A 26,819-nucleotide genomic window follows, 5' to 3' on the forward strand; every position below is an offset into this window, starting at 1 on the left:
AAGTTGTTCTGGCTACACCAGGTCACCAGGTTGTCAGCTTCCCACATATAGTCAGACTCATCCCCGTCAGAGATGAGCCCAATGATGGTGGTGTCGTCCGCAAACTTCAGAAGTTTGACAGACGGATGACTGGAGGTGCAGCTGTTGGTGTACAGGGAGAAGAGCAGAGGGGAAAGGACGCAGCCCTGAGGAGATCCGGTGCTGATGGACCGGGAGTCAGAGACTTGTGTTCCCAGCTTAACGCACTGCTTCCTGTCAGACAGGAAGTCTGTGATCCACCTGCAGGTGGAGTCGGGCACGTTCAGCTGGGAGAGCTTGTCCTGAAGCAGGGCAGGGATGATGGTGTTGAAGGCAGAGCTGAAGTCCACAAACAGGATCCTGGCATAGGATGCTGGGGAGTCCAGGTGCTGTAGGGTGAAGTGGAGGGCCATGTTAACGGCGTCATCCACAGATCTGTTGGCTCTGTAGGCAAACTGCAGTGGGTCCAGGAAAGGGTCTGTGATGGCTTTGAGGTGTGCCAGCACAAGGCGCTCAAAAGACCACATTACCACAGAGGTCAGGGCGACAGGTCTGTAGTCATTGAGTCCTGTTGGCCTTGGCTTTTTGGGCACAGGGATGATGGTGGAGGACTTGAGACAGGCTGGCACATGGCATGTCTCCAGGGAGGTGTTAAAGATGTAGGTGAACACCGGAGACAGCTGGTCAGCGCAGTGCTTGAGGGTGGCAGGAGAGACAGAGTCCGGCCCAGCTGCTTTGCGGGGGTTCTGCCTCTTGAAAAGTCTGTTAACTTCACCCTCCTGAATGGAGAGAGTTGTCACTGTAGAGGGGGTGAGGGAGGAGGCCCCGTGGGTGGGAAGGGGTAGATCAGGACAGTCCAATTGTCTTTCAAATCTACAGTAGAACTCATTCAGGTCGTTGGCCAGGCGGGAGTCGTTAGTGGAGTGGGGGGCTCTGGGCTTGTAGTTGGTGATCTGCCTGAGCCCTCTCCAGACAGAAGCAGAGTCGTTAGCAGAGAACTTACGCTTCAGTCTCTCTGAGTACAGTCGTTTAGCCTCTCTCACCGCCTTGCTAAACCTGTTCTTCGACTCCTTGAATCTGTCTCTATCCCCACTCCGAAATGCTTCCTCCTTCTCTGACCTCAACCTTCTGAGCTCTGCTGAGAACCAGGGCTTGTCGTTGTTGAAGTTCACCCTGGTGCGTGTTGGAATACAGCAGTCCTCACAGAAGCTGATGTATGATGTCACAGCCTCTGTGAGTTCATCCAGACTATTGGTAGCAGTCGTGAACATATCCCAGTCAGTATAGTCCAAGCACGCCCGCAGATCCTCCATAGCCTCACTGGTCCACTGTTTTGTCCTCACAACAGGTTTACAGAGCTTTAATTTCTGCCTCTATGCAGGAATCAGATGGACCATGGTATGGTCAGAGTGACCCAGTGCTGCACGAGGGACGGCATGGTAGGCTCTACTGACTGTAGTGTAGCAGTGATCCAGAGTGTTCTCTTCTCTGGTTGGGCATTTGATGAATTGTCTGTATTTAGGGAGTTCGTGGCTGAGATTACCTTTGTTAAAGTCGCCGAGTACGATAACAAAGGAATCCGGGTTTGCTCGCTCCACACTCAGAATCTGGTCGGCGAGCATGCGTTGGGCCTCTTTAACCTGTGGACCCGGTGCCATGTAAACTCCGACCAAAATGAGTGACGCAAATTCTCGTGGCGAGTAAAAAGGTTTACAGTTTATAAAAAATGATTCCAGATCCGGAGAACAATGTTGCAGAATCACTGTCACATCTACACACCAGCCACTGCTGATGTAGAAACAAATACCACCGCCTTTGGTTTTGCCGGAGAGTGCAATGTCCCGGTCAGCTCTCACGAGTTGAAAGCCTGCCAGATGTAATGCAGTGTCCGGGATCAAAACGCACAGCCATGTCTCCGTGAAGCACAAAACCGAAGATGAAAGAAAGTCTCTGTTTTTCACCATCAGTAGCTGAAGTTCGGCCATTTTATTGCACAGTGAACGTACGTTGGAGAGGAAAAAACTTGGAAGCACTGTTCGGATTCCACGTCTGCAAAGCCGAACTAACGCTCCCGCTCGCTTTCCCCTTCTACGGCGTTTCACTGCATGAGCAAAGCCTAGCGCGGCACTGGCTAGAATTCCCACTAAATCTGCCGCTGGAAGCAGAAAAGTGGGAAACAAATCCACAGGAGTTGTAGTCCTGATGTTTAGAAGTACTTCTCTTGTTAGAGAACCCCGGAAATCTTGGCAGAACACTGAATTAACAGACAAAACAAGACAAAACAGAGCGCACCTAGCAACCGAGGCAGCCATCATCGGCGCCATCTTGGATCGAGCGCACATGTAACATGTAACGTCGCACATGTGCGATTCTGAACATTTCAACCGACTATTTTCCGATAGACAAAAACTATGACAAACGCTATAGTATGGCTTCAAAATTTACAATTAGGAGGCTAACAAGTAACACTAGCAGGTAGTAGCATTGCTACGAGTATTATGCTAGGTTGCTAGGTAAAGGAAGCTAACTAAAGCTAGCTAGCTTCCGTTTTAGAAAATTAAATCTGGTTGAAGCGTTGGAAATATTTAGAACTCACGCATCTAAAGGTTAAAGAATCATTTCTTACCACTGGCGGCTTGAAATGCCAATCTAAAGTTTTATTGAAACGTCTCTGATAGTAGTTCTCGCAGATTTTATGTCATCTGATCGGCCGTTTTGAGAACGCCGATCAAAACCAATAATGAGAATATCGGCCGATATGGATCGGCGCCGATCAGATCGGAGCATCCCTAGTCTTTTGGCATACCAACTTCGCCAATCTGCTGCTTCACGAGTCATTGCCAACACAAGCAGTGGCCTTACTAGGGATCCCCAAGAAATTAATAACGCTTTCAGGAATTTTTATGTATCACTCTATACTTCAGAACAGCAACCTACCACTGATGACCTGTTAACATTTTTTGCTAATCTTTCCATACCAAAACTATCAGAGGACACAGCTGAAAATCTTGATAGACCAATCACTGCAGAAGAGGTGCAGGAAGCTATTATGGCTATACAAAGTGGTAAGAGTCCTGGGCCTGATAGATTCCCAGTTGAGTTTTTCAAAACATTTTCTGCAAAGCTCATTCCTCTGCTTCACAACATGTTCACTGAGTCTCTTGTTTCAGGCATTCTTCCCAAAACTTTACGATCTGCCCAAATTTCGCTACTTCTGAGGAAGAACAAAGAACGATTTGTGCTAAGCTACCAAAAAAAAGTTTGTCGCTGAAATTCCAGTCGATTATCGTTGCGTCTATGTTTTATGCAGAACTAGTTTCTTCAGAGCGTAATAGGATTTTGGTGGCACGGTTTGACACGTGATCGTTCTACACCAATAAGGTAGCTGCTTTTTGTCAACATGGATGGATATGTTTGGCAAATAGTGGATGGGACCTTGCACGTAACAGAAATTCGGCCCCTGACAGTGTTTTGCATGTGATACACTGCGGCTGCAAAAGTGCGTGTGAGACAGGCAGATGTTCATGTTTTTCTGCAGGACTGTGTTGCACAGACTTATGTCGTTGTTGTAATTGTGCCAACACAAAAGAAACTGAGGAACTGGGAGATAACTGTCCTGACACTGACAGTGAGGACTGAGTGTCCTTAATCTGTTATTCCTTATTCTGTTTTGTACAGTTTTATATATCATATTTCATATTTTTCATTACGATTGTTTTTATGGTTGATCAGTGTTTTCATTTGTGGAAGAATGAATGAATGTTACAACAACGACATAAGTCTGTCTGTCCCCCCCCCCAGGTTAATGTAATAGCCTAGTTTAATAACTAATGCAATATTGCACATATTTTCGTACTATTTCCCCTAAAGCAATAAGGTTAGGCTACTTAGAGACCTTCCACTCATAAAGTATGTTATAAATGGCATAAATGCTGCCAATTATTAATTGACGTATTAATAATTGACGTTGGTCAGTAGCCTATCGATTAAGGTACTCGAAAGCATGTACACTGTCTGCTTCATTTGAGCTTGATAGGCTAAGCAATCTGTAGCAAATAATAACAATAAACCCACTATTTATTAATTAAAACTACTTCTGCATAGTAATGCACCGAAAATACAAACGTAAGCAAAGGCAGCAATCGCTATCGAATCAACAGACATGTGCAATTTAGCTAGCAGGGGAATAATACAGATCACCAGTTAACTTAATTTAAATTAGCAAGAATATAGACTAATACAATAACAGGCTTAAATTAACTGACAAGTTAGCTATACGACTTCTCAAAGACGCACAATCTCAACTGTGGTGTGAAGCACGTATCCATGCTATTCTCCGACATGCACTCTAACAATCACATAGACGTCCTAAGATTTTGTACAGCCCTATTTCTGATACCATGGCGGCAGAAATGTAGTCGTGGCGGGCCGCCACGGCAAAATAAACATAGGAAACACTAACGTGCAAGGTCCCATCCTCTATTTGACAGCCATATCCATCCATATTGACAAAAAGCAGCTACCTTATTGGTGTAGAAGGATCAAGTGTCGAACCGTGCCACCAAAATCCTATTACGCTCTGAAGAAACTAGTTCTGCATAAAACATAGACGCATCGACAATCGACTGGAATTTCATCGACAAACTTTTTTTTGGTAGCTAAGCAGGACTCGTTCTTTTTTATGAGCTAAAGATTGTGTAAGTAAGTAAGTAAGACTTTATTTATATAGCACTTTTCATACAAGAATTGCAGCTCAAAGTGCTTTACATAAAATCAACAAAACAATAATACAAGTGTTGATCTAAACTAGCCGCGGTCTCTCGAATCCATCTTAGTTCCGAGCTGCCACTTGCAGTTTCTAATACACAAGACAAGACAAGGTAAACATGAGGAAAGAGGAGGAAAAAAAAAACCTCAGCATATAAGTACAACAACATTTACAAAAACAGGCGAAGGCGTTGGATGGGGGTGGGGGGGGTGGTGATATCTGTAGTAGGTGAAAGTTAATGTGTGAGTAGGTCTGGGTTGGCGCCCTCGACCTAGGCCACAATCAGTCCGATTCTCCCTATGCAGATTGTGTTGGCCAGGAGACATCCTTGGTCATGACCCAGGCAGAGACCAAACCACAGATGTCGGTGGGGGGGGGGGGGGGGGGGAAGGGAGGAGCAAGATAGTCTCGCTTCAGACTGTAGATGTGTAGATGCCAGACTGTGGAGCGGGTTGAAACGATAACAGGGTTCACTTTACGGCCTAGTTAGCGTGACATGCAAAATCACTGCATGCGTGACATGCAGTGATTTTGTTGTTCGTTTGACACCCTCAAGTTTTAACAGAAGTTATTAAGTGGTGGCGGATTAACCCTTAACGAGTTATTTATGAGCGTGAGTTTGTTATAATCTCAACGTTCCAGAAATTGATTATTACGAATTTCTATACAAGTTCACCATTTCTTGATTCGCATTTGAAAGTGACCTAGTTTGCACCCCGTATTAGTGACAACTACTCAATTCATTGGTTATTTTGTTTATCCCACCTTCTCTTTACGTATTTCTTCCGCTTCAGGGGACTAGCGAGACCTTCAAAGTTTTGGCTATTATTCTGATGCCAGAAGTATTTGTATAACTCTAATTATACCACCCATATATTTTGCACGATACTGAGATGAAAGCAACTGTTGTATTTCACAAGGTGATGTTTTTGCCAAACTAGCTAGCTCGTAGTGTAGTAAAGTGTCAATCAACAAGTTAGCTGTTGCTAATTTACTAGGCTATGTTACGTTGTGGTCGGATTATAACGAATACAAAATAATTCAGATACACCCAGTCAGTCTAACTTGATTGCTATACATCGTTTTGTTCTCTCTTCCATCTCGTAAACCTACGGAGTTGGAAACCAGACCGTGTTCTCAAAATAAGTTACTGGAAACCAGCAAAACAAAAATAAAACGGTGCATTACAATCCTAGCACATTAGTCTGACTTGATACACCTGCATTATTTTGTACTCATTATAATCCGACCACACAAACAACGTAACATAGCCTAGTAAATTATCAACAACTGATGATTGTCAACCATGTGAGCCATAGGCGAGACTGGAGAATGACTCCCAGACCCCTTGACGAAAGGCGATCAAGCAAGCTCATGCTGCTTGGATACCTTCAAACCTTTTTGGTTGGCTTCTACTTTTCTGGGAAAACCTTGAGAGAGTACATTATTTATAACCACAAATTATACACATACCAGTGGCATGATATTGAGACGAAAGCATGACTTGTTGTTTTCCACGATCTGATGTTTTTGCTAGCTATCTCGTAACTTGCTATGTTTAGTCTAATTAGAGCAAACACAATAATGCAGACATCCATTCTAAATTGATGGCTAGGTTTTGTGATCTCTTGCTACCATCTACTGCCATTACTTTCCGTGTTGATAGAACAAGTGTAATTTGTTTGGAAAATCTAGGCTAGGGCTACTTGATGGACGACATGTAGAATAAACCAGACTTTATGCTTATTCAATATAACAACCTATTGAATTGACAAGACAGTAATGTATGATTGTAATGTTTCATAGGGTACTGAACACACCTCTTGTCATACCACTTGACTGCATGCTGTTGACCGTTTTCTATATATTAAACATCTCCCTTTCTAATTTTACAGGTGAATGTGAATGTTGGCCCGCACAGGAGAGCAAGAGACAGAAAATGTAGAAAGATGGTTGCACTGCTGTACAAATTGTCCATGTATAGTACATGGCCTTCTCTCAGGTGTCGAGCAAGTAAGGTCAGCACAAAGCGACTATTCCCTGCTGAACATCAACTAAACCGTTGAGCACTTAATTCCTTGGTGTACCAGCAGCGGCTGAAAACCCATCTCCCATCCCACATCTTCACCACATTGCATAGAGGGACTATAGAGAGCATCCCGAGGAGCTGCATCACGGCCTGGTTTGGGAACTGCACCGCTTCGAACCGCAACTCTGCAGAGGATAGTGAGGACAGCCGAGAAGATAGTCGGGGTCTCTCTTCCCTCCCTCACAAACATCTATACCTAACGCTGCCTCCACAAAGCCACATGCAATATGGACAAACCCCACGCACCCCACACGCACCTGTACATCATCAGACTCCACTCAATATTTTTGCATATGGCTGCTACCTCAATAACTGATGTCCACATATTATGGTATTAGTATGTTATGTTTACATTCAGTTTCCCTTGCACTAGCTTACTTGTTTACATTCACAATATCCCCACTTCTTGGTGTCTTGAGGCATTTGTCACAAATTCATCTTGTCTTATTGGACCATATTTATTGACCTAATTCCACGCAGTTGTTGTAGTTGTCTAGGTTATGTCTAGGTCCTGGAAGAACGTTGTTTCGTTTCATTGTGGTACATCATCAAGGGTCACATTTGTTGCCGGAACACAAAAAAATCAAAGATGGCCTCTAGTAGCTCAAAACGAGACAAAAGACAGACGCTTGTCGGATGTTTTAGATGCATATTTGTGAACGTATATCTATTATTTCGACCTCTGTTTGGTTGTACAAAAGTAACATGTGTTGAAAGTGATAGCCAAGTCAAGGAAAATGGATAATTTCATGGTTTACTAGGTGATGTGAGTAAAGCGTGAGTTATTTTTGGTTAGCTGTTAACTAACATTAGCTAAACTAATTTGTTTGTACGTTTTCATATGGATAATAAAGGTAAACTTTCTCAAAATATACAGTACACCGAGACTTATGTTTATAATATACACATAGTCTAATTTTGAAGACTTTATTGTTACACAATAAGCCAAACTGGACATTCTAAGGACGCTTTAAGGACCAGCCAGGACTGGACATACCGGTATGTTCGTACGCGTCAAAGGGTTAAACAGAAGGCTATATAGCATTTCCCGTTTTGGGTTTTGGCATTTTGATGTGATCATCCACATTAATGATCAAACTTTTATTTTGATGTTTTTTGAATATTCAACATCATAAACGTAGTAGTGGAAACTTTATTTTGTAATGTTTGGTAAGTTTCGGCACTTTTCAGTTCGAATTTGCCACGTTACAGAGCCAGACAAGACTTTGCGGACGGTCCACACATTCTCACGTCTGCTCAAAACTTTCCGTGACGGCCCGCACATTCTCACGTCAAGTAAATCTTTATACATCACAAAGTGTGCGTGAAAACCAGCATACGCAAGCTTTTTGTGTTATATCAGCTGACCAAACAAGCTTCATCAGGAACAGATTTAAATTTTTTAATGTGAGGCGTTTATTCAACATCATATACCACCCATCTGAATCCCCCATTCCAGAAGATGTAGTGTCCTTAGACACCGAAAAGGCTTTTGATAGGGTTGAATGGAGCTACCTTTTTTACACCCTTGAAAAGTTTGGTTTTGGCAAGATGTTTATTTCTTGGGTTAAATTACTATATACTTCTCCACTCTCTTCAGTTCGTACCAATAACACCTTTTCAAAATATTTTCAGATAGGCCGTGGTACAAGACAGGGTTGTCGACTATCACCTTTGCTCTTTGGTTTGGCCATTGAGCCATTGTCTCTTACTCTGAGCCAGACTTCACTGATAAAAGGTGTTATGAGAGAGGGTCAGGAACAAAAAGTTTCATTATATGCGGATGACCAACTTTTATACATTTCAGACCTAGCCCAATCTCTCCCACATGTGCTTAACATTTTAGATACATTTCATCATCTCTCAGGCTATAAACTCAATTTACAGAAGAGTGAATTGTTTCCAAATATAGCTGCAAGCAGCAATGAGGTGGCCAAGCAGGTAAAGCAGGTAAAATGAACGAAAAACATTTTAGACATCCTCAGAACAGGGTTCTGAGTAAATACAGCTTTGAATCCATCAAAGATTTGCTGATACGACCCAACTTCCTGTTTGCTGGCTTTGCCGCAGATTTTGGCTGTACCGATCAAACCGTTTCAAAAATCTAAAATAATTTTGATAGTTTGTGTGAGGATTGCCATGACTATATACAGCTAGACTACAGGTAGCTAGTGACTGCGTTGTACCTGGCTTCCTTTGCAGTGGCTTACAGTCTCGCTAAACAGAAAACCAGTGACATGGCAGGCTCGTTGGCTGGATTCAAACCTCTTATGTTGCCCTTGCGAGGACACCAATTTATCCTAGTGAGCTATTCTCAGTGCTGGAAATTACTGTGTTCAGTTACTGTGTAAAAATATAAGCAGTTTTTCAACTGGCAAGCGGTTGTCAGATTTGGCCCAAGTTTAAACAGCTGTAATTCAGTCCTATTTTGACATGTCAAGGTGATTGTGGTCTGAAGATAATCTGTGCCAAATTTGGTGAATATTGGATACATTTTGTAGGAGGGGTAGGACAAAAACGTCTTATTAATTCATTCAAAATGGCGGCATCAATTCGGCTGGTATCATAAGTTAACATGCGTCAGACAGGGAATCGCTCCCTAGCGATTAGATGACACAACCTTTTGTGGACCTCTTTGGAACAGGGTCCCGAGCACCTGTACCAAGTTTGATGTCAATTCAGCAAATATTTCCTGAGATATGATCTCACTTCCTGTTTTGGCGGCTTCATCGCCAACTTTGATCAGCTTTACCGGAAAAACTGTTTTGAAAATCAAAAACCATGTGAAAACGTTTGTGAGGCTTGATCTGAAGATAATTGGTGCAAAATGTTTGCTTATTGCAGCACCACCTAGAGGTGAAATGGCATGACCTATTGGACCTCTTTAGAACAGGGTCCCTAGTCCTTATATCAAATATGGTGTCAATGCAGTAAAGAGGTGCTGAGATATGACCTCACTTCTTTTATGGTGGCTTGGTTGACGACTTTGATTGGCTGTTCCAGTCAAAAGGTTTACAAAATCAAAAAAACATGTGATGTGTTTTGTGAGGCTTGGTCTGAAGATGATCTGTGCCAAATTTGGTGAAGATTGAACAACTTTATTAGCCTGGCTCTGCCCTCCTACGTACTTCCGCTCAATTTTATTTTTGCTTCTGTACATAGGTCTGGCCATGAGGTACGTAAGTCAGATTTTTCAGATTGATTTTCTACCGGCGAATCAGCGAACAGAGGGAGTGGCTGAGAACGATGACGTTGATGTTGTGTGCTAGTTTGTGTTGTTGTTCCGTAATGGCGGCGGAGAAAGATGCGAGCAAAGCCATTCGGTCCGTTGTGGCAACGCTGCCGAATATCCAACAGCTAAAGCCGGAGCAAGAACAAGTTTTGCTGAGTTTTGTTGGTGGCCATGATGTTGTGGCCCTCCTCCCCACGGGGTTCGGGAACAGTTTGATTTTCCAGTTACGGCAGTTAGCTCTGTTACAGTAGTGGTGAAGGAATTTGCTAAGGCGAACGCTAGCGATTGGTTATGGCAGATCAGAGTGGCTCTGGGCAGATCCAATAGTTTTAAACTTCAACAGAGTACCTGCCTACAAGGAAGTCAACGTTTGTCAATGGACCGGGGCCAGACTCTCTGTACAAATGCAATGTACGAGAGTCTGGTTAGGACCAGGCTACAACTTTATAGGAGAGGTAGCGAAAAATTGTTATATTCATTCAAAATGGGGGCCACATCAATTCGGCTGGTATCACAAGTTAACATGTGTCAGACACGGGATCTACTAAGATATCACAAGACAAAGGAATCACTTAAATAAGACAAACAAATCAACAGTTATTGGTCAACGCACAATCCTGCCTATTTAGTGCTCCCTAGAGGTCAAATGACACTACCTGTCTCAGACCTCTTAATAAGAGGGTCCTGAGTCCATACACCACATAGACTCCCATGGCAGAAGATGTGTAATAATAATAAGAAAAGGTAGAAACACTTAAGGTGGCTTCGCTGCTTCGCGGCTTGGCCATCAATTAATGAGGCAGCCCATCAATACACATCCAGTTCTCAGTCTTTCAAGGTTTCAAATAAATGTACATATCTAGGTGTCAATGTTGTGGATAAATTCTCCAACCTCTTTTTTGCCAATTTTCCACCTCTCCTCAAATAGACTGAACTTAACCTTGAGCATTGAAGGCCCCTTCCATTCTCTGCTGCAGGCCACATTAATTGCATTCGAATTAACATTCTTCCCAAATTCACTTATCTATTTCAATGTATCCCTGTATTCATTGCCAAATCATTCTTTCACAAACTAAATTCTGTCATTTCATCTTTTGTATGACATAACAAAGCTCCCCGCATAGCGAGAAGTATCTTACAACATCCAAAATGTCTTGGTGGTATGGCAGCTCCAGATTTTCTTGCATACTACTGGGCTTTTAATATACGCCCAATTGTACATTGGCTGTATGACGATCCGGGTGCTGATGCACCATCATGGTGTGTTCTTGAATCTTAATCTTGCCTACCCTCCTCTTTGCCAGCATTGGTGTATTCCTCCACCTCTGAATCCCCAATGGCATTTACCAAAAATAAGATAGTGTGATCAACCTTAAAGATCTGGAAACAGATGCGTCGTCATTTTGGATGGACATGTTTCTCTTTAAAAGCTCCTATCCATTCAAACCATGTTTTCACACCTTCCTTGTTAGACAAGTCGTTTTTGAATTGGCAGAGATTAGGTATTGAATCTTTCTTTGACCTCTACTCCGACGGTGTTCTTTCCTCATTTGACCAGCTCTGTAGCCAATTTGACCTCCCCAAAAGTAACTTCTTCCGCTACCTTCAGGTCAGAGACTTTCTGCGTAAAACACTACCGGTGTTTCCAGCACTGCCACCATGCAACCCATTTGAGGTGCTTGTAGAGCAACCTGACTCATTTAGGAGGATCATTTCCATAATATCCAACAAGTTTACACAGTAGCACCACTCACTGCTTCCATCTTTAAAAGCCAATTGGGAATTTGATTTAGGTGAAAGCATTACCGACGATGTGTGGCTCTCTATCCTGCAAAAAGTACATGGTTCATCGATTTGTGCTAGGCACAGCCTAATGCAATGTAAAATTCTGCACCGCTCACACTGGACGAACCTAAAACTTTCAAGACACTTCCCAGACATTAGTCCCATCTGCAGTCGATGCCATTCATCCCCTGCTACTCATGCCCACATGTTTTGGGCTTGCAGCAAACTTAAAAACCTTTGGTCTTTGATTTTTGAAGCTTTCTCAAAATGCATAGGTGGGGATATAACCATCAGTCCTTGCCCATTCATGGCCATTTTTGGTGCCTCCCCAGACCATCTTAAATTGTAAAAAACACATTTAGATTGCTTTGCTTTTGTGACTTTTATTGCCAGACGTTTAATCTTACTCAAGTGGAAAGATCCCCATCCTCCCACTTTTACACACTGGATTGAAGGTGTCCTGTATTTTCTTAAACTTGAAAAGATAAAACACTCATTAAGGGGCTCTGTAAAGAGTTTTTTTGAGTTATGGAACCCTTTTATCACTCATGTCAGAGATAAAATCCAGCTACCTGCAATGTAAATCATCTCTACGCATTCCTATTGCTCAACTTAAAATGTCAGCTCTGTAGGAACAATCATCCTGTGTACTCACTGCCTAGTCCTGTGTTGTCTTATTTTTTATATTTAGTTATTTTTAGGTGGGGGGTGGGCATTTTGATAACCTTGACTTTATTGTGTATGTTATTATACATTGCATTTACATTGAGTCATTTAGCAGACGCTCCTATCCAGAGCGACTTACAGTAAGTACAGGGACATTCCCCCAAGGCAAGTAGGGTGAAGGGCCTTGCCCAAGGACACAACGTCATTTGGCACAGCCAGGAATCGAACTGGCAACCTTCTGATTACTTGCCCGACTCCCTCACCGCTCAGCCACCTGACTCCCTGACTTATATGTTATGTCTATGTAATGTTGATCTTGACTACTGTATTGTTGTAATTGTAATTGTTGCTGTATAATAATTTGAAAATCCCAATAAATAAATAATAATAACATACAACATCCTCCACTCCCTCAATGTTAAACACTTACTTGATGGCTTTGTTTTCCCCTCGACCGCGCACCGAGTCTGGAGGGCTAGCTGCCTCAACTCCAGGCTTGTTCCTCTTCCCCTAGAGGGATCGAAAGAGAGAGAGCGAGTGGGAAGTAAAGGTGTAGGGATAGAGGAGTAGAGCAAGAGGGGGTAAGAGTGGAGAGAGAGGAAGTGAGGGGAGTGATAAGCAGCACGAGTGAAATCTTTACTCTCTCACCCATTGCAGACAGTGTGTATCAGCTATGCATGGTGTCTTTATTGCAGTTTACATCCAAAAACACTTAACCAGCAGAGGATCCATTACACAGCCTTTAAGAAGGCCATCAAGTGCCAAACAGGTTGTGAAATGATTGTGAAAAGACACAAAATAGCAACAGTTTGGATGGGAGTCAGATAGCTGAGCTTGGATGGAAATGTAGGATCAATCCATTGCTTTGACACAGGCCCTACACCTGATTACCATACAGAGTGAATGTGTGTGTGTGATATGTACAGTAAAGATAAATAAATGCTGTTTGGATGTGTATCAATGCTGTTTGCATGTGCTTGCAACCCTACACATGAATGTGTATTCATGGTACACACATACTCACAAACACACAAGATACAGTACTGAGTGAAAGCTATATTGGTTTAATGGACTGGATTATCTAACATGTACAGAGAATAAATCACTTTGATAGACAAAAACAGTGTAAACATAACCTCATCAAGTAGTAGCAGCAGTAGTAGTAGTAGTAGTACAGTTGTAGTAGGTACTTTATTTATCACCAAGGGGAAATTGAGGCATTGCAGCAGGCAAGAAGATGAAATAAGAATTGGAAATAAAAATGTAAAACCGTTAATATATTAAAAAATATATATGCACAATTGACAAATACAATAGGAGAAATATAGCTGCAAGCAGCAATGGGGTGGCCAAGCAGGTCAGATGACCCAGAAGAAACTTTCGACATCCTCAGAAGAGGGTTCCAAATACACGCAGCAAGTTTGGCGTGAATCCATCAAAGATTTGCTGAGACACAACTTTCTGTATGGCGGCTTTGCTGCCGATTTCGATTAGCTGTACCGGACAAACGGTTTCGAAAATCTAAAATCATTTGATAGTTTTTGTGAGGATTGCATTGACTATATACAGCTTGACTACAGGTAGCTAGCGACTGCGGTGTACCTGGCTTCCTTTGCAGTGGCTTACAGTCTCGCTAAACAGAGAATCAGACACATGACAAGCTCGTCGGCTTTGGGTGGATTGTAACCTCTGACGTTGCCGTTGCCAGGACACCAACTTATCCTAGTGAGCTATTCTCAGTGCTGGAAGTCACAGAGTTCAGTTACTGGTTAAAAATATAAGCAGTTTTTCCTGTGGCAAGCGGTTGTCATATTTGGCCCAAGTTTAAACAGCTGTAATTTAGTCCTATTTTGACATGTCAAGGGGATTGTGGTCTGAAGATAATCTGTCCCAAATTTGGTGAATATTTGATACATTTTGTAGGAGGGGTAGGACAAAAACTTTTTATTAATTCATTCAAAATGGCGGCATCAATTCGGCTGGTATCACAAGTTAACATGTGTCACACACGGGATCACCCCCTAGAGGTTAGAGGACACATCTACAAAGCACAATAAATCTGACTCTTCTTCAGTATAGATCCCCTGAGATTGAAACATTATCATTACCATTATGATTATACTGTTAGACAGCTACTGTGGCATACCTGGCTTCACTAAACAGATAAACCAGTATCATGACATGCTTGACGACTGTGGCTGGATTCGAACCTATGACCTTGCACTTCAGAGGAACCTGTCTTATCCCAGGGAGCTATTCTCAATGCTGGGAATTACTGTGTTCAGTTACTGTATAAAAAAAAGTAAGCCGTTTCTCCTGTGGGAAGCGTTGTCAGATTTGACCCAAGTATAAAAAGCTGTAATTCAGTCATATTTTGACATATCAAGGTGATTGTGGTCTGAAAATGATTTGATTACATGTCCATGAAAATAGGAGCAATGCCGAACGAGGAGTTCAAAAAAGTATGTTTTTATGAAAATTCCAAATGGCCGACGCCCAAAATGGTGGACACGGGACAATGTGATATATTTCGACTTGGTATGCCACGTACAATCAGAGGAGACCAATCTTGTGATTTATGACAAATCTGTTCAGAAGTTATGATGCAAGAAATCTGATGCACTGGCTAGATGTAGCATCATTATATCTACAAAGCACAATAAATCTGACTCTTCTTGAGTATCAATCCCCTGAGAATGAAACATTATCGTGACCATTATGATTATACTGCTAGACAGCTACTGTGGCATACCTGGCTTCACTAAACAGATAAACCAGTTCATGACATGCTTGATGACTGTGGCTGGATTCGAACCTAAGACCTTGCACTGCAAAGGATTCTCAGTGCTGGGAATTATTGTGTTCAGTTACTGAATAAGAAAAAGTAAGCCGTTTCTCCTGTGGGAAGCGTTGTCAGATTTGACCCAAGTATAAAAAGCTGTAATTCAGTCATATTTTGATATCAAGGTGATTGTGGTCTGAAGATAATCTGTGCCAAATCTGGTGAATATTGGATACATTGTGTAGGAGTAGGGAAAAAAGGTCTATTCATTCATTCAAAATGGCGTCCTCATCAATTCGTCTGGTATCAAGAGTTAACATGCGTCAGACACGGGTGTACAAGCTTCTGCTTGCGGAATGAATGCTCCGTGACACGTTTAATACAACTTGAGAAGTCTCCTTTATTTGTGGCGTGTGTGTAGTATCTAACGTCTTGCTCTGTTATATCCTACCGCCCTGCTCCCCGGCCCCCTTGTGGTAGCCTCATCTCCATGACCATAACATTACGCCATTAACTAGACCCAGTTACATGACATCTTCCTCCTTTTGAGCTGTAGGCTAATTAACAGCATAGAGCTAACAGGGTGCAGCATCTCTTCTTAAGAAAATGAACAGTTTACAATGGAAATACATTCTAACAGTACATGACTGTAACTCAAGCTCTCAGCTGTTGAGTTGAAAGTTATGACTCCTAAGACACCTTTTATAAGCCCTATCATTAGCTTCTGTAAATGCTTATGACTAAACAATATCCACATCAAAAGTGTTTTAAACCATGAACATCCACATGTCTCCTTAAACTGTTAACAATAACATCTGTCTTTTCTTTTAGTTTCCCCACATTTCACTTTCCCTCCCGTTTTTGTTTTTTTTCGTCCTTATTCGTATTTAAGAATACGGGGTAACCTGAGGTAATGAGGTAGACTACTCATGTACCTCCATAGCTGCTGGAGATTATTCTGCTCCAAGAGGCAAGCTATGTGTTAATCACAAAGTCTTTCAGTCTCTCTGGTGGGCGGAGAATCCTCCCCCGTGAAGATACACGAGCCTGAGCAGGGGGCTGTGCCACGGGCCCCAGTGGAACAGTCTGTCTAACAGGTGAAGGTTGGGAATGTTCAGCCACCTGTGTGTCCTCTGTTGTGTCCGGCTCTTGTGTAGGAGGGAACGTCGGGCGCAAGTGTCGCCTGTTCCTTCGCAGTATCCCATGGTCCGTGTGGATCAGGTAGGACCTCGGAGTTGGGTGTGGCATTTGGACTGTCCCTGTTGTCGTCCAGCCTGACTCACCATCGAGTTTCACTGCCACACTGTCACCCGGATTGAGAGGCAGAAGTGATCTGGCGCTGTGGCGTGTGTTGTAGGCACGCCTGTAGCTGCTTTTGGCCTTGGAGTCAGCTTGGCGCACTTTTGCAAGGTCGGGCCATTTTGGAGACAGTACCTTGTCGACTGTAGGCACTGTTGTTTTGATCTGTCGGCCCATCATCAGCTGGGCAGGACTGCAACCCGTGGCATGCAGCGGAGTAGCTCTGTAGCTCATGAGAGCCAGGAACGGGTCAGCCTGCCGGAGGATCCTTTTCGCCGTTTGCACTGCCCTCTCAGCCCCCCCATTGGACTGAGGGTAGTGGGGGCTGGAGGTAATGTGTTGAAAGTCATAAGTCACAGAAAAGCGTTTAAACTCCTTACTTGAAAACTGTCCTCCATTGTCTGTGCGTAGCTCGTCTGGACACCCCCACCTGGCAAACATGTTTTTCAGCCGTGCACAGGTGGTCTCACTCGTCATGTCAGGCAGATGGGCTATTTCAAGATAGCGAGAGAAATAATCAATAACGACCAGATAGTTCTGCTTTGCATACTCACAGATGTCCGCTCCAATCTTTTGCCAGGGCCTTTGTGGTAGCGGTGTGGTTATCAGAGACTCTTTCCTCTGTGTTGGTCTGACCTCCATACATTCTGGGCATGTTGTCACTAGGTCCTGAATCTCGCTCTCCAGACCAGGCCACCACACGCTCATGTGCGCCCTCTCGCGACATTTAGTGATGCCCTGGTGCCCATCGTGCAGACGTTGCAATATGTCACTTCTCATGCTGTGCGGGATGACGATACGGTCGCCATAGAGCACAAGACCTTCTGACACAAACAGTCCATTCCTCCACTGGTGGTATGCTCTTGCTTGAGCTGGAATGTTATTCACGTGTTTTGGCCAACCTTCGATCACCTGTCTGCTCACCACTCGCAGTTCTCTGTCCATGCTCGTCTCCTGCTTGATCCTGTCCAGCTTCAGCTGAGATACGGGCCATGATGCATGAGCTGCGGCTTCAAATGCTGAGACATCACACATTAGTTCACACACTTCACTGTGTATGAAGGGTAGTGGCTGTCTAGATAGTGTGTCAGCTACTGTCAGTGTTTACCCCGGAACATACTCTGCCGTGGGGTTGTACCTCATCAGGCGCATAAGTAGGCGTTGGCACCTCAGGGGAACTGCATCTAAGTCTTTATTGTTAATCAGAGGAACCAACGGTTTGTGATCTGTGTGCACTGTGAACTCATTTAGGCCATACAGGTAAGTGGAAAATCTTTCACAGGCCCAGACCACAGCTAGAGTCTCTTTTTCTATCTGCGCGTAGCGTTTTTCTGTATCAGTCAGTGCCCTAGAACAGAATGCTACTGGTTTCAGTCCCTCAGGGTGTTGTTGCAGTAGCACACTACCCAGCCCATAGCTACTTGCGTCCAAACTCACTATTGTAGGCTTGTGTACATCATAGAAGGCAAGAGTTGGTGCGGTGGTGACGAGTTGCTTTACTCTCTTAACCCTCGTGCTGCCTTCGGGTCACATGACCCAAAGGTTCATAACGAACCATCGTTGTGTTTACCCAATTTTACCCAATACAAAAACAAATTAAAATAATTTTCTTTTAACCTTTGCAATGTGGAGGGTCTGAGACAGCCCAACGGTTAAAAGAAAATGCTTCACTTTGTCTTTGTATGCGGTAAATCTGTCGCAATACGACGGTGGGTCACAATGACTGATGGGTCAGAATGACCCGAAGATAACACAAGGGTTAAAGGCGTCTGCTTGTGCAGCATCCCAGATCCAGGTTGTGTCATCTTTTAGCAGGTCATTTAGGAGTTGTAGTGCATCTGTCAGGTTGGGCAGGTATCTCCCTAGATAATGGACCATGCCCAGGAACCTTCTCAGACCTGGAACATCCTCTGGCGGTTGTAGCTCTGTGATGGCACCGACTTTTGCGGGGTCAGGCCGGATGCCGGCTCTGTCGATGAGATGACCTAGGTAGTTTAACTGCCTCTGACGCATGTGACACTTTTTGTAGTTTAGCTTTAAGCCTGCGTTGTCCAGGGTCCGGAGTACATTTTGGAGCCTTTCCTCATGCTCCTTCTCATCCTGTCCATGAACAAGAATGTCATCCATGTAAATTTAAACTCCTTCCAGGCCTCTGAACAAGGTTGACATTTCTCTCTGGAATATCTCCGGTGCGCTGGAGATTCCAAAAGGGAGTCACTTAAAGAAGTACCTCCCCATGGTTGTGATGAATGTGGTCAATTTGGCTGTATCACGCTCCAGCGGGATCTGCCAAAACCCGCTTTCAGCGTCGAGCAGGGAGAACACACACGATTCTTCCAACCGAGGCAGTATGTCGTCCATTGTAGGTAGGACGAACCTCTCCCTCTTAACGGCTTTGTTGAGCCGTTTGAGGTCAACACAGATTCTCACATCCCCAGTCTTCTTTGGGACAGGAACCATTGGAGCGCACCACTCCGTTGGCTCTGTGATCTCCTCAATGACGCCACATTTCTCCATCCTCTCCAGTTCAGCTTTGACTTTAGGAAGCAGGGGGGCAGACACTCTCCTCGCCGTGTTAACTGCATATGGTTCTGCATCCTCTCTTAAACAAATTCTCACTGGCTTTATGTTCAAGAGTCCCAAATCCTGCCCAAACGTGCTTTGGCACGCCTGGACTTCCTCTACTCTTTGTACTAGTCCCATTGCCACAGCCACGTTTCGACCTAACAGGTTGCTGCCATTGGCTGTTTCAATCACATGGACCTTATATTTGTAGAACTGGCCTTTGTATTTCGTTAAAGCTACAAATCCCCCCAAACAGCTCAGTTTACCTCCAGGACTGTCAAAGTCTCTGTCGTTCTTTTCTAGCTGGGGCAGGTGTCTGAGCTGGTGATATGTTTCTTTTGAAATCACCGTGGAATCTGCACCAGTATCGATCTTAAAGGAGAGAGATGTCCCACAAACGTTCAGTTTTACTGTCCAAGGTGTTGTTGTCTGAGATGTAGGTGTACGCTTTGACTTCACCTAAAAAACGTCCGTCAGACTGGTCGGCATCCTGTTCCGCTATAGTCAGTTCATTTACCTTGGCAGAGTGACACACAACCGCAAAATGTCCTATTTTCTGACAATTCCTGCATTTTACAGCTTTAGCTGGACACTGAGCATGTTTGTTGTCCTTGCCACACCTGTAGCATTTTGTGTTGGGTGGTTTTCCACCTCTGTCGCGATATCCTCCTCCGTGAAAGCTGCCGCCCTTTTCTTCTCTTCCACCGTGTGGCTTTGAAGGCCCCGCGCGTGTATGATTCCGCGCCACTTCACTGAGGTAGTTAGCTTCAGCTGAGCTAGCTATAGCCTGCTGGCTAACTTGGCTCTTTATCTCCTCGGCCTGTCTCACCATCTCCACTGCTTTGTCCAGTGTCAGGTCTGCCGTCAGCTGTAGCTTTTCAGACATCCCTTTGTCCAAGATCCCTATAACCAGCTTGTCCCTTATGTTTTCAATCTTTGCTGGACCAAACTGGCATGTCTCGGCTAGCTCGTATAGCGTGCGGATATATTCCTCCGCTGATTCACCTTGCTTCTGTGCCCTAAGGTGGAAACGAGCCCTCTCGTGTATAACGTTCACTTTCAGAACAAAATAATTATTTAGCTTGGCCAACACAGTCTCGTAGTCATCATCCTTTTCTTCACCCACGAAAACAAAAGTGCTGAAAACCTGCTCGGCCTCCTTGCCCAACGCATATAGCAGCGTGCTAACCTGTACGACACCGCTCTCGGTGTTTAGCTTAGTAGCCGTTCGGTACCGTTGAAAGCGTCGCCTCCACTCCGGCCACTGCTCCGGCCGTGTAAAGTCCATCGGTTCGGGTGGGTTGAACTTCGCCATTACTCAAATCCGCGTTCTGACACCATGTACAAGCTTCTGCTTGCGGAATGAATGCTCCGTGACACGTTTAATACAAGTCTCCTTTATTCGTGGCGTGTGTGTAGTATCTAACGTCTTGCTCTGTTATATTCTACCGCCCTGCCCCCTTGTGGTAGCCTCATCTCCATGCCCATAACATTACGCCATTAACTAGACCCAGTTACATGACAACGGGATCTCCTAAGATATCACGAGACATAGGAATCACTTAAATACGACAAACAAATCAACAGTTATTGGTCAAAACACAATTTTGTCCTATTGTAGTGCCCCCTAGCTCAAATGACACAACTTTTTTCCGGTCCTCTCAATAACAGGGTCATGAATCCATACACCAAGTTTGGAGTCAATAGGTGCGTTCGACATGACCTGACTTCATGCAGCGCTGCAGCTGGCTGACTTGAAACAGTGAATTGTGGTTAGACTTTTTGTCCGACTTGAGACGGCGCCGAGGCTAGGTCACTGTGACGTAGCCATCAAAGTACCGTGAGATCGATTCGAGAACTGCCGGCTGTGTAGCCGAGCGCATTTTCTCAAGAGCAACTGCACGGGTTCAAATGACGACATAGCTATTTCATGATTGGCCAGACTCACACGCGACAACTTTGACGCGTGTTTTGTAATTATTCTGACACTTTCAGTTTCACCAACGCTCAAATCCGGACCAAACTGTTTAATTGAATTAAAAATGTGTTGAAGAAAGGGTTTTAGTCCGCCTCTTCACTAACGGAAAGACTAAGTTTAATTATAAATGAAGTAAAGTAAGCAAACAGCGCTTGATCGGCCATGACTGACGTCAACGCAGCAAACCACGAGAAGCTGGAATGTCCGACTTCACAGAGCCGTTTTCAACTCCTCCCCGACAGCAAGCGGCTACTCTTGCCGGTCGTTTCATGCAGCCGCAGTCCATGTCGAACGCACCTAATCCATCAAAGATTCGCTAAGATATGACCTCACTTCCCTTTTTCCAGATCAGTTGCTGAATTTGGCTGTAACTAACAAACGGTTGCGAAAATCAAAGCTCCAGGGGATAACTTTTGTGAGGCTTGGTCTGAAGATAATAGGGGTTATGCGCAACATTCTTCCGGGTTCTACAAAACAGATGTAACTACTTCCGGCCGGCCGCTACTGATGTAAACACAGCGTAGTAATGGCCACCTTCGGTGTTTACAGGAGCTAACGTTACCCTTAATTACAATTTCCGATGTACACCGTATTGCCAAACGGACGTCCAGAGCCCCGAGTACTCTGTTAGACAAGGTATTTAAGTTTTACGCCTCCTCATTTATTCATAATTATGAAGGTATGTAATATGTGTAGCTTTTGCTAATGGCATCGGATATAGCGATACCAGTAGTGTTAGCTAACTATCAGTAGTTAATTTAGACTTGTATGCTATCAGTAGTTTAGTCTTCTATTTTTGCTCGCAGACGATTAAAACAGTCAAACGAAGACTTTTAAAAACATTGTTTAAAAACATTTTAGCGATGGGGTTATAGTACCAACAGTATAATTACTACGATGTCCTGTGTGTTTATGCTGGTCAACTGTTATGTAATCCATCAGACTGTAGGTCTAATGTGTCGACTGTAGGTCTAATGTAGACTGCTGTTCTGGCAGGTGTTTCAGATTTCTAAAATATTGTTAGAATAATGATAAAAGTACTGAATGGATGAATGCTGTATCTTCTTGTCCACCAGTTTCAAACAAAGACAGGTTGACCGGTACTATCAGTGTCAGAGCAGCTTGTCACAGGTCCATGCAGAAGAATGAAAAACCACACAGCTTGAGAGTAGGCTAATGTTTAGGGATGGGTTTGGGTATTCTGTTCAATTTTGCAGTCTGTTCCAGTTCAATGACTGCAGCATAGCATGCGTTCATCAAGCCTCTCGGAACGAAAATATTTACATTAAAACTGCTTTCATTTGACCATGAACATGTTCTCGACTATGTAAACATTCTTCTGAGACTCTTGATGAATGGCTATAGTCTACCTGTTAGTGGAGAAGTAAGGTAATTGGGGCAAAGTTGATTGACAGTAAATATTTCTATTGCAACATATTTGGTATGGTATACCTCACCTCATATTGTAATAGACTTGTAGGAAACCCCTTGTCAACAAACTTACCCCAGCAACTTTACTTGGCCAATTCTTAATTCAGCGGTATCTGAATAGTAGCAAAATTCACTTCAAAAACAATTCAATGGATACATCAGTATCAATGTTTGTCTAATTGTCTCTTTGTGTATTTTACACAGATAGTGCTACGTGATTCAGAACCTGTCGTCATGACCTCCAGTCAGTGTTCGTGCAAAGCTGGCACAGCAGTGTGTAATGACACTGCTGCACTGCTCTTTCAGACAGCTCATTACTCAGAGCTCAATATCCAGGTTGTCCCCCCTGTTCATGCCTGCACAGAAACTGAACAACAATAGCACAAGCCCAGAACTGCAGTAAGGGTTGAGGCAAATGTACTGTATATGTATGTAAGAGTTAGGCTATGTATGCAGCAATAAAAATTGTAAATTGCTAAAAGAAAGTATTGTGATCTAAGGTCAGAAGCATTTTGAGGTGCAGCGTAATATAGTGGAGACTCAGTTTATTTTCCGAGCGGTAAATGGGACTGAACCCGACTACATCAAGTCTCTCCTCCAGCCTTACACCCCCACCCGCCAACTACGGTCTTCTTCTGACAACCGTCTGGTGGTCCCACCGCTCAAGAGCGCCCGGTCCCAACACAAGCTCTTCTCCTGTCTGGCCCCCCAATGGTGGAATCAATTCCCCACCTCCATCAGAGACACTGACTGTCTCTCCACCTTCAAGAAAAGGCTCAAGACGCACTTGTTCCGGTACTTAGGAATGATTGGCTGGACATGATGTTAGTTTCCTCCAGGATCACAATGACTCTTATTGAGAGACTTGTTGCTCTTGTTGGTTAGTTGTAACTGACTTAAAGTTATTGTACTCGCTGTGAATTATATTATTGTTGCTTGCTTTTTCTACAGGTACACACTTGCACTTCTGAAGTTCATGTTGTTTAATTGTAACTTGTCTAAACATGCTCTTATGGTACTTCCCTTTGGGACTTATTTGTTTTTTCACAATGTATGCTTCATGTTTTGGCTACCCGCAATGTTTGGGGCTATCTCGTTGTTATGATCAGTGACCTATGCACTTTTGTAAAGCTCTCTCTTGGAAGTCGCTTTGGATAAAAGCATCTGCTAAATGCATAAATGTAACTATCCCTCCAACGTCAACAGCTGCAAAGTTCCATAGTCTTTGGGTCTTTTGCCAAATGATGGAGTGGAAAGGGGAAGTGAACGTATGGACCAAAAGACTGGGGGTGGCATGTTTTGGATGGGAGATTTATGCCAATAATGACCATCAGGTCATTAGCAGAAGGATGATTGGATGAAGATTGGGCCGATGTATTTGTCATATGAATGGTGTTTCTGCCTATTCAAATTAGAGCATATTCAATAAGTGTGGAGCTCATGTGCATATTCAAATTACTTTCAAAAGAAACTTGTAATAAAAAGTTACTTTTCATTTATACTTTTACTATGTTAAGTTTTATTGTGGTAGGAGTAAAGTAAAACATTAAGCCTATTTGGGTGTATTTTGGGCATATTCGATTAGTGTATAGCTCATTTGCATATTAACATTCATTTTTAAAGAAACTTGTAATACAAAATGTTGTACTTGTCATGGGTAGTTTCATTGTGTAAAGTTTCATTTTGATAGGAGTAAAGGGAAAAAATAACCCCATTGAGGTGTAATGTTGCCTGGCCTTATTGCCACACATCTCGGATTGATGAGAATTTAACATATTTCCTCAACTACGATTTCTTAGGACTTTTAGTATGTTGTTCTGGACACCTCATAGAAATGATCTAAGCTGCAAAAAAAATGTTTTACAATTAGTCTGTTGTAAAACGCTACTTTGCCTGGACTAATAGTAACAAAGTTACATACTAGCTAGTTATAACAGTTACACAGAAAGAGACAATATGACAACGAAGTCCAAGTGGACTCAAAGAACGCAGTGTTCGAAAATCAACTGCAACAACTACCAATGTGACAGTATTTATGCCTTTCATCGCTTTCCCAAAGACCCTGACAGGTAAATTTTGTCGGTAGCGTAATCTTATGCACCTGCTAACTTTAACGTTTTTTTAGTCTAGTAGTAGGCTAGTGAACTTAATTCCTTCTAGGAACTGCAGGTCCTAGCCATAGAAACCAGAATAATGATTTATATGGATATGACAGTAAATTAAAATGAGCTTCTTAAATTAATTTGCTGAATTCATATATTTAATTGATAACTTATTTGTGTATACTGTAGGCTAACGTTGTAATGTGTACTGTAGAGCTAGCGTTAACGTTACCTCCAGGGAAACGGTCTAACGTTAGGCTATTATAACGTTATATAAACTCATCACTGTCACACTTAGCCTAATGTAGAGAGTAATATAATTTATAAAATGCTTGAACTTCTCTGTCAATATAAGTTCTTTGCATCACCAAGCGCTGCAGATGTGTACGGAAGTGATAAGCGGAAACGATTACATCTGTTTTCCGGTTCGAACGCTGGGCGCTCCCTATTTGTGGCAATTATGAAGAAGATTCGAAAATAATTGTAGGAGGAGTAGTGAAAAAACACGTTTCCGGCACACGTTAGCAACGACGCATTAGATACGACGTGCATAGACTGTTGCACAGCAAGTATCGTATCGTGCCGTGGTGTACTAGTAGCATTAAACATTAAAGAATGTATTTAAACTCAAGCTTGTGTGGTGCGTCACTGTCTTCAATGCCACAGCCTAAACTTTATGTCAAAAAGAACGTTTTTAATTTCCATCGCATTCAAACAATCCCCTCAGTGTAGTTTGGTTAGCAACAGCAGCTAGCACTAGGCTACAGTAGAGTAGCTTGCTCGTACTAGTGATGGGCATTTCGGCTCTTTTTCGTGAGCCGGCTCGTATGGCTCAGCTCACCAAAAAGAGCCGGCTCTTTTGGCTCCCGAACGGCTCTTTAAAAAATACATGTTTTAACTATGAATTTAACTATGATGGGTGTGAAAACAATTTGAATTAAATTATGAAATGAAATCATACTCGACCGTAACCACATATCTTTAAAAATGCATTGATTTATCATGGCTCTCCGAGTTTTGACTACTCTCTGACTGTGTGAGTTGGCTCGGCCCTCCCTCATGCAGGATTGACAGGAACAGAATGTGAGGATGATCGTGTGCGCCTTTAAGACTACAAGTATTTGTTGTTCTTTGAATTAGTCAATTATTTTCAATACAATTAAAATTCATTATTTCATAATCATGTAGTTTTTATAGGCTGTATTAATCTATTAAAAATAGAGTCGGCTCTTCAGATATGCGAGCCAGCTCCCGACGTTCACCTTCAAGAGCCGGCTCTTAGAGCCGGATCGTTCGCGAACGACCCATCACTAGCTCGTACACAATTCAGCTTCTCCAGGCAGGGCTCTAGACTGAGACCAAAAAGTCGCTTTTGGCTTTGTTACTGACAATGATCGCTTCCAGCAAACTTCTTTTGAATTAGCCATTTCCGCCTAAATAAATGTCAAGCTTATTTACGTTTTTTGGGGGCATATTTTCAGTTAGCAGATGGTACTGTTTCAATCGCGATTCCATCTACCAGTAGCTAATAATAATAATGCCGGTGAGAACGTTGTTATAGAAAAGCTTGTTTCAAGGGGGTTCAGCTTGTTTCAAAGGTGGTTCTTAATGAATGAATGCAATATGAGTGGGCTAAATGCTTGAAAATATCACTACTGTAAAAAGGGAAACAGTTAAGGTGACGTTTTAGTCATATAGGTTAATTTCATTCTACATTTACAGTACATTTAGTCATTTTAGCAGACGCCCGTATCCAGAGCGACTTACAGTAAGTACAGGGACATGCTACACTTCACTTTTTGTATTTTGAATTGTACATGAGCAGCAACAAATCTAGGCTATGCTTTTTAAAGTAGGCATTTTTATATAAAATATACTGAAATATCAGTTGTAAAAATAGCAGTTAATAAACTGACCCATCTGCAAGCAAGCACACCCTAGTTCTCTTTGAAATGCTCCCTATGTGCTGTTGCACAGTGAGTGGGCCAACACACCCACACAGAGAATGACAAAGTTTTACGTGCACGCCTAGTGGCAGGGTGTTAGAGGGATGGTTCATATTCCTTTCTTGGAAGTAACTTTTAAGTATAACACTTTAGTGGCA

The 26,819-nt window shown here is 43.1% G+C and overlaps 2 protein-coding genes across 2 annotated transcripts in view; both read right to left on the reverse strand.

The window, feature by feature from the left end:
- Window positions 1–13,068, reverse strand: part of syt7b (synaptotagmin VIIb) — a 106,893-nt gene extending 93,825 nt beyond the window's left edge. Inside the window, exon 1 of the mRNA XM_062471916.1 lies at window positions 12,989–13,068. The gene's annotated coding sequence lies outside the window, so the exon portion shown is untranslated. The remainder of the gene's footprint in view (window positions 1–12,988) is intronic.
- The window catches only part of rlbp1a (retinaldehyde binding protein 1a), a 272,522-nt gene that overhangs the window by 80,135 nt on the left and 165,568 nt on the right, over window positions 1–26,819 (reverse strand). The window lies entirely within an intron of this gene.

Source organism: Osmerus eperlanus, chromosome 10 (genome assembly GCF_963692335.1).
Source record: "Osmerus eperlanus chromosome 10, fOsmEpe2.1, whole genome shotgun sequence".
Taxonomy (NCBI): domain Eukaryota; kingdom Metazoa; phylum Chordata; class Actinopteri; order Osmeriformes; family Osmeridae; genus Osmerus; species Osmerus eperlanus.